This window comes from Megalopta genalis, chromosome 4 (genome assembly GCF_051020955.1).
Source record: "Megalopta genalis isolate 19385.01 chromosome 4, iyMegGena1_principal, whole genome shotgun sequence".
In the NCBI taxonomy this organism is placed as follows: Eukaryota; Metazoa; Arthropoda; class Insecta; order Hymenoptera; family Halictidae; genus Megalopta; species Megalopta genalis.
This window is the reverse complement of record NC_135016.1, coordinates 19755563-19764398: the sequence shown is the minus strand read 5'-3', so window position 1 is coordinate 19764398 and position 8836 is coordinate 19755563. Positions and strand designations below refer to the sequence as shown.

The following is an 8836-nucleotide window of genomic DNA, read 5'->3' as shown; positions in this document are numbered from 1 at the left end:
TTTCCTCTCCGTGTAGCTCTCGCAGCCGTTCGAAAAAAAATTAGTTCGGCATGATTAAAACTGCGCGGCGCGCGGCATGCGGCATGCGGCGTGCGGCGTGCGGGCGCGCGATGAAAAACCGGCGTCGCCGTGGGCCGAGAAAAATGTAAGCCCGCGTTAATTACCGTTCGGTGTCCGCGCGAGCCGCGTAACAGGAATTTAATAACAGGCCGCGGGAGAGCGGACACCCCTCGGAAACGGGGGTGGCCACGCGACAAGCCGCGGTGCACGGTGTCCCTCCTCCCCCCTCCCCTCCTCCCGCGCGTATCGATCAGACACGGTTTAAACGGTGCGCGCCGCGTGATTTAATAGCGAACCATCCGTCTTGGTTGTTTCAGTGTCACGCGTGCCCGTGGATCGCCGGCGCAGCTCACCACGAGGAGTCTTCGTGCCAGAAATCAGCCGGTGCTGCTCATTGATGCACCACCGACGATCGATCCGCGACGGAAGTGACGTGGCACCGACCAACGACGACGACGAGGAGGACCACGTGGCCGTGAGTACACGTCGAAATCGCTTCCTACGTTTAGCGCGGCGACATCGAACTCGGCCGCGGCCATTGTTCGTCAAAACGAGGATATTCCCGTGGCCCGATCGGCTCCGGACCGCGTCGAAATCAGTCTCTTTTATTCTACAGGGTGTCCCGAAATTATAGGTGTCATCCCAGAAATGAGGGATTCCTGAGAAAAAAATGTCCCGCAAGTGGGGAGAATGGGAAACGGAGGATTCCTGAGATCATTTGAAGCAACTTTTTCCTTTACAGAAATTTTCTCCGCGGCATCGTTCGCGAGTTATTAACGAAAAACACTAACCAATCGGAGAGCGAGTGCGGCCGCGCTCCGCCCTCGCGGCCAATGCCGCGTCGCGCCGGCCGTCTGACGCGGCGACAGTGGTCGCGAGGGCGGAGCGTCGACCGTATCTCTCATTGGCCATTGTTTTTCGTTAATAACTCGCAAACGAAGCCGCGGATTGCATTTTCGCAAAGGAAAAACTTGCTCGAAATAACTTCAAGAATCTCTCGTTTCCCAGAAGCACCATACCTCTTTGGTACACCCCGTATATAAACCTCTATTATCGTAATACGTTCGCAGGCGTGCCTCTCGCTTCGTATCGTGGACATCCGGGAACTGATAGGAGACTATTTGTCTAGCTTCCTGTGTGTGCGGAGTGCCTCGAGAGGTCGTCGTCGGTTTCGTTGTCTTCGATTGAACGGAGCCCGAGCGGTGCCCTGCAGGGCAATCCGTGCCGCGATGCCTGCTCCAGAAATATCCGGAGCTCTCACGGTTAGCGTTCGCCACGAGCGTGTATATCCATTACTCTTGATTTCCACGGAGCCAGGATTGCCCATCGGTGTGCAGTATAGCGCGGCTTCTTCGCGAGCGCCGAGCGGATCTACCGTCTCTCCGGTTCCAGCAACACGGAGACGTTCGACGACTGCCAGAATCGCCGGGAAACCGTAGGATTATGCCGCCGTCGAACTGCTCCCGCGAACGGTATCTGTATTTTTAGCGCGAATCGATACGCGGCCGCGGCGAACAGTGGCCTATAGACAGCGAATTGAAATTTCCGACGCAGGGAGGAGCGTGTGCGAGCCACGGATTATTCGAGTTCGAAGGTGTCCACGGCCGCACAAATATTGACACGTAGGGCCGACTTTATTCCGCTTTGTCTCTCGCCGCCTAGAAATTACTAGTCTCGCTCGCGCCGGCCTGGAATTCCGTCTAATATCAATATCGATGTGTGCTTAGACGTCGTCGACGTGGATCGATCGCGGCCGATCGTGGAAACGTCGGCAGTCTCTCATGAATAACGAAAGCGGTCCGCGGACCTATTCTGTTTGTCTTTTGCTTGCCTCTCTTAGGCTCTCTCTCTCTCCCCCCTGTCCGCGCTCTATTTCACCGACAGATGAATAAATCTTCTTTATCGTTCCTCCTGTAATCGTCGCCGCGACCCGACCCGACCGGTCGCCTTTGACTTGCTGATCCCGCGGCGCTTTTTCATCGGGTCGGATCATCGTGACACCGAATACACGGGCCTCGGAGCAAGGCAGCGAAATGAAATATTCATCAGATAAGGACGGTGCAGGCTGGAGATCAGACATCAAACAGTGATGGTTCATGATCTTCCCGACGGCTCCTTTCGGCTCTAAGTTGATCACCGTTCAATCATGCTAAGGGGGCGCCCGCGCCTGTTTCATTGCCCGTCCGACCTCTCTCTCTCTCTCTCTCTCTCTCTCTCTTCGTTAATGGTCAACGCCGTAGCACCCGAAGGTGCAGACTAACACCTCGTTACTCCGAAGGGCAGCTGCGTCCGTGGCGCTTCTCTACTACGAAAGACATTAAACGTCTAATCACGCCTGTCCTGTTTATGGGTCTCTTGATGTCCGGACAGCTCGAGCGGACACCCAAGAGCGCCCGGCTCATCCGGCTCGCGACAACAGTCAAGTATCGATCATCCGACTCGGGCGAACGATAAGACGACAATGCAAGGTTACCCAGCCGGTCCATTCGTCGCGCAGGATATTTCTAATAGAGCCACGTGCTAACCTGGGACGCGCAGCGGTCATGGGCAGCCATAAAGCCGCGCTACGGGCCAACTGCTGCACCCGACGATGCGGATAAGCCTGATATAGTCCTACCAACGACTTTGTCAATGTCCGCGGTGTTAAAGGATAACTGAATATAGGATCTCGCAGTCGGGGAAGAAGGGCCAGAACGCTCTTTCTTTTTCAAGATTCTGGTTTCTCCGAGTCTGACTTCGACGCACCTATCGACACCCAGGCTTCGACGCTTCGACTGCCGGCAACTTCGACATTTTCTTGTGACTCTTCGCAACTTTTCGCGGTTTGCAAAACGGGAGAGGAAAGGAGCGAGGCGAATTCTTGGAAGCTGGAAGTTGATTCTTTCTTCGAACTTTCGGGGAACCGGGAGCGAACGAGATTGCGACTTCTGTATGAGCGGGTTAAAGTCGTAGCGGTGTGAGTGACATTTTCTTTATTGTGAGAAAGAAAGAATGTTAGTGTTTGCTGACAAGGGGATTTGTTAACTAAATTTATAGTTAATTTATTCTTCAGACAATCTGTTCCGTAATTATATTAATAATCGGAAAGGGGCGATTTCTGAGCTGATTTGAAGCAACTTTTTCCTTAGCGAAATTTCAATCCGAGGCTTCGTTTACGAGTTATCAGCGAAAAACACTGAACAATGAGATCGCGTACGACTGACGCCCCGCCCTCGCGACCACTGTCACAGCGTCAGATGGTTGGCGCGACGCGGTATTGGCCGCACTCGCTCTCCGATTGGTCGGCGTTTTTCCTTAATAACTCGTAAACGAAGACGCGGATTGCATTTTCGCAAAGGAAAAAGTTACTTGAAATCACCTGAGGAATCACCTATTTCCGGCTGTTAACATAATTATAAAACAACCTGTATAGATAAGTCGTAACTAGTGTCCCAGGTATTTCGAACATTTCGGCACTGGCGAAAACGTAATACGAAGATTACGTTTCAACATTTGCATTAAAATTTTCGAAAATGTGAGAGGTCAGAGCTAACATCTGACCTCTTTTCGATCTTTGACCTTTTTGGAGGACACGATGTCCTTCTTTTGTAATTTCGTCCTCCCAATTTTTAACAATTCCGATTCTAAGCAGCGAAACATTTTAAAGCAGCACAATATAACTGAAACGTGAATTTCGATTCTTATTGGTCACTGTTTTTCGTTAATAACTCGTTAACGGTGCCTCGGAGAACATTTTTGTAAAGGAAGAAGTTGCTTCAAATGATCCGAGGAACCCGCCATTTCCGGATTGCGAGACATTTTTGGGACACTCTGTAGACTGTTGTAAATCGATGCGAAGACAAAAGAAGCGTGAAACAATGCATATGAAGACGATTATTTGGTTCAAACGATGAGCGAGTGAGCTGCTAGAGCAAGCCACTATAGTAGCGCGTCGGGCCTAAAAGGTTAATTATAGCTGTGCTCTCGTTCTTACAGAGATTATTGTAAACATTTTGCAAGCGCCCTCGTTTGTTGATGCAGCCCAACGGAAAATGTCGTCCAGTGACTATGGCACGAGCGTAAACCCCGGTTGTATCCCCAAGAATCGTGTATCGGTGAAACCGTAAAATCGGTGTTGGCGCAGCCAGCCGGCCGAGTCGAGTCGAGTCGAGTCGAGTCGAGCGGGACAGAATGATTTTAAGGCGACGGTGCCTCTAGTCATCCGAGGTAGTGGTTCGCGCTCTACTTATGTTCAATAGAGTCCCAGCGCAAATACGAAGGTGCTCCGGGGTGTCCGCGCGGCCGCAAACAGGCTGAATAGCTAATCACGCCGCGCCGGCAGGCAGGCCGGCGTTCGTGTCCCGTTCAACCGGGCCAACACGGAATTATCGTGCGGGTCGAATAAACAACGGGCGAAAAACCATAAAAACTGGCGACACGGCCGTGTTGCAGGTCGCGCGGCGGCGGCGGCGGCGGCGCATCCGCGCGGGCCGGGTCGAGAGGTACGTACCGCGTACGTGTCACTCACAGTTTGTGACATCGGCGAACGGAACGGCCGCGGCGCCCGTTTATTTCGCCGTTATGTTGATTACGATCTGGCGCAGTATCGGCCGACGCACGAATCAACGGCGCGCATCTGGCCGACCCCCAAAGGCACACGTGTATCGCCGGCCATTTATTCAATCCGGATTCCGTAAATTCCGCTTACAACGTCCTGGGAGCGGCGATGCCATCCTGCCCGCCCGCGTTGCGATATTCCATAGATATTGTTCCGAAGGACCAGCGCGTCGGCTTCGAGCGAAACCTATAGACGTCGAGCAAAATAACCGGCCGCGTTACCGAAACCGAACGACCGGTTACATGTAATTAATGTTTACGTCGCGCGTGACCAATTGGCGCCTGTGGCCGCTCGTTAGCCCATCAGAAACTATCGCCTGTGACCCGCCGATTTTCGCTCAGGTGTTACAGTGGCCCGCGAAAGTGTCGTGGCCGCTTTTAAAACGCGATGAGTTATTCGATATTGAAACGAATTATTTGAATCTTTTTGTTTAGATGGACTTTTTCTAACGATGATCGCTGAGAAGTTTCTTTTTTATTTTGCTATTGCTTGGAAGGAAAAGAAGAAATTAAAAACCCTCGTTGCTTTGTTTTATTTTTTACAATTTGGATAATGTCTTTCGTAGATCTTGGTGACTTGTACGCGTGCTGAAAATTTGATCGAGATCGGTTAATTCAGAGTCGAGCTACAGTCGCGTTGAAGGATCTTAAAAACTGCAGATTTCTTGCAGTTTTTTTTGGTCAAGATCGTGATAAAACTGCGATTTTTGCAATCTTCAATTTGTTGTAACTCGTAATAACGTGAATCGATTTCGATAAAATTTGCCCGCAGTCCCAAATTTTCCCAGTTTTTGCCAAACGACCACTACGATTGAAATGCAACGAATTAATTGAAGTTAATGTACGATGAGTTGAAGAGCATTTCGAAAGCAGCTTTGAAATTGGGTCGCAGAAATATGCCCGATCTCTCTGCACCATCGTGAAATCTACTCGTTCGAGCATCACCGCGTTTGACCCGAATTTCTGTTACATTTACACAAAATTAGATTCCAATTTTGATAATGCGATCCGACAGTAAAGCAATCTAACGGTGTCGCGCGGCTCTGCTCGGCTTTGCTATAGAACAGAACGTTTAAAAGTCGTCGCTCAATTATTCACTAGCCGCTGATCAATTTTAATTAGCTAGAAACCGCGGAGACCATATCGGCAACTGTCTGAAGAGAGCGCGCCATTAAAAATGTACGCTGGAACTGCGAACGGTTCCGAGGCCACGCGAGTTATAGGATCGCGATGGCCAAATGAATCGATCCATTTGGTTAACTTTTTAGGCACGACGCATGTGTCATCTTTCAGAACGACACGCCACTATAGTGGCTCGCTCTAGTAGCTCACTCGCTCATCGTTTGAACCAAATAATCGTCTTCATATGCATTGTTTCACGCTTCTTTTGTCTTCGCATCGATTTACAACAGTCTACAGAGTGTCCCAAAAATGTCTCGCAATCCGGAAATGGCGGGTTCCTCGGATCATTTGAAGCAACTTCTTCCTTTACAAAAATGTTCTCCGAGGCACCGTTAACGAGTTATTAACGAACAAACAGTGACCAATAAGAATCGAGTACAGCTGACGCGAGGCGGCCCAGCCAACTAGCGCGCGAAGCCCAATTCCGCTCATTGGCTCGGTCGCCTCGCGCCAGCTGAGCTCGCCTCTCATTGGTCACTGTTTTTCGTCAATAACTCGTTAACGGTGCCTCGGAGAACATTTTTGTAAAGGAAAAAGTTGCTTCGAATGGCCTGAGGAACCCGCCACTTTCGGTACAGTACACATCAGACTCTGGCGTCCAGAGAAATAGTCTCGCGCAGAATTCAGCCGTACTTTAAAGGTTAAATCTGAAATAATTGATAAGACGCCGTGCCTCTCGGAAACGACGCGGAAAACGCGTCGTCCGCATCGCGACGAGAAGGATCGTCGTAAAGTGGACTTCGCGCGAAAACTAAACCGAGGACCGAAATCTCCGATAAATTGCCGTCCGCGTTTCCATCCGGAGCCGTATTCTCGGAATTTGAATAATCCTCTATTACATGCGAAGTGATTAAGAGGCCCATTAGCGGAACCGTGCCACTGAAACAGCGTCGCGCACCTCGAGGTCGCAGGTGATCGGACGTCGAGCGACCTGTCCGAGCACGCCGCGGTTCTCTTTCGAATAGCGATTCACCCGACGAGGAGGTTGCGGGGAAACGAAACGTCCATACGGAAATCGGGGAGACAGAGGGGGCTGGTCTCGGTTGATCGTGAAACAGAAAATACATATATCGGGGACTGAAAGGGAACGTCCGGTGACCCCGATCCGGCGCCTTTTCATGCACGCACCGGCGACGCGGCGCGGCGCGACGCGACTCGACGCGACACGGCTGAAACGAAACTAGGATACGGCCGCGCGGGAACACGTGACTGGGTAAATGGGTCCTCGGGCTCTCGCGCCGGCGGAAAAATACGAGCTCGGCGAAATCGAAACGTTACGTTAACGGCCAGGAGCCAGGCTAATCGCGATTACTTTGCGAGCCCAGCCAGAGCCCATCCATCGACCTTGCCGCGCCGTCCCGCCGATGGCCCGAGCTAATTGCGATTACTTCGTGCCCGCTACCGATCGCCGGCGTCGCGGTTAGTCGATGGCCTCCGCTAATAACGATTACAGGATAGCCAGCCCCCGTATACGTGTAGTATAGTCCCTGCCGCATCCCCCCGTTTCCCCATCGATCGCAGTTCGTTTCACCCGGCCTGATGAGGAACGAAGGTTCTGCGGAAAAGTCGCCGATCGAACGGATCCCACGGCTCCTACGAACGATTAACGCGGTAACGATCGCTGACGCCTATGCGGCGACACGTTAATTCCGACGGTCGACGGCCGCTGACGCCACTCTGACGTCCATTGTCCGGTCCACGCGTCGTCACCTTCGCGGATCGCCTCTCTCTCTCTCTCTCTCTCTCTCTCTCTCTCTCCCTCTCTCTCTTTCCCTCTCACGCTTTCTCTCTCCCTCTCTCTCTCTCTCTCTCTCTCTCTCTCTCTCCCTATACCTCTCTCTCTCGTTCTCTCTCTCTCACTCTCTTTCTATATCTCTCTCACTCTCTCTCACTCTCTCTCGCTCTCTCTCTCGCCCTCTCTCTCTCTCTCTCTCTTTCTCTCTCTCTCTCTCTGGCGCTGGACTCATTGCTCAACACGCGACGCGATAGCTTCTGGTTAAAGCGCAAGGGCGCGAAGTATGTCCCAAAAATGTCTCAAAATCTTGACACAGGGGGTTCCTCAGGTCATTTGAAGCAACTTTTTTCTTAGCGAAAATGCAATCCGCGGCTTCGTTTACGAGTTATTAACGAAAAACACTGACCAATGAGAGACCGTATACGGCTGACGCCGCGCCCTTGCGAGCACTGTCGGCTGCGTCAGACGACCGGCGCGACGCGGCATTGGCCGCAGGGGCGGAGCGCCGGCCGCACTCGCTCTCCGATTGGTCAGTGTTTTTCGCTAATAACTCGTGAACGAAGCCTCGGAGAGAATTTCTGTAAAGGAAAAAGTTACTTCGAATGACCTCAGGAACCCTATTTCCGGATTGCGATACATTTTGAGAACCCCTGTATATAACGCGAGAGCGCAAAGTAAAACTGATATGCGATGTGCGATTGTATTTATGGATACCTGTCCGATGCTCAAAGGAAAGAATCATCAGGCCCCGATTGCCGAACGATTTACTAGCAAAAAAAGAACAATCCGAAGGCTGCGTTTGAGTCAATGTACGGCGATAACGCGTACGGCGTAACTCGATTTCCGTACCGCGACTTTCGCCGTTTTCGAGCGAAGAACACCGCGGCTTCGATCGCGCTTTAAAGTCGAGCGTGCGTCGACCCTTGGGCCGCGATTCGGCCCTCGCAATTCCTAAACCCGGCGCTTCGAGAACGCGACGCTAAGTCGCGCACGTTCGGCGAGCACAGTCCGCCGCCGGCCGTTCGAAGCGAACAATTTGAACGCGGGCGCACGGCCGTGCCGAGCGAGAATTAATTACGGTAAAAAATGATTGGCATATTTCGTCGGCAGATTTTCGCCGTTTTATCGGTCACGCGACGGTTTAAGGAGCTAATCACACCGCGGGCAGGGCGCGGGAAACTCGGTCGTATATCTCGAAATAAGGAACTCCCGCGAAGATTACACGGGCGGCGCTCGCGATGTAAATCGCGAGGGGAATTTTCA

General features: G+C 51.9%; 1 protein-coding gene across 1 annotated transcript in view; it reads left to right on the top strand.

Annotated features, from left to right (window-relative positions):
- The first annotated feature begins 459 nt into the window (after positions 1-459).
- kek5 (leucine-rich repeat, immunoglobulin-like domain-containing kekkon 5 protein) overlaps positions 460-8836 on the top strand; it is a 159541-nt gene continuing 151164 nt past the window's right edge. Inside the window, exon 1 of the mRNA XM_033467801.2 lies at positions 460-535. The gene's annotated coding sequence lies outside the window, so the exon portion shown is untranslated. The remainder of the gene's footprint in view (positions 536-8836) is intronic.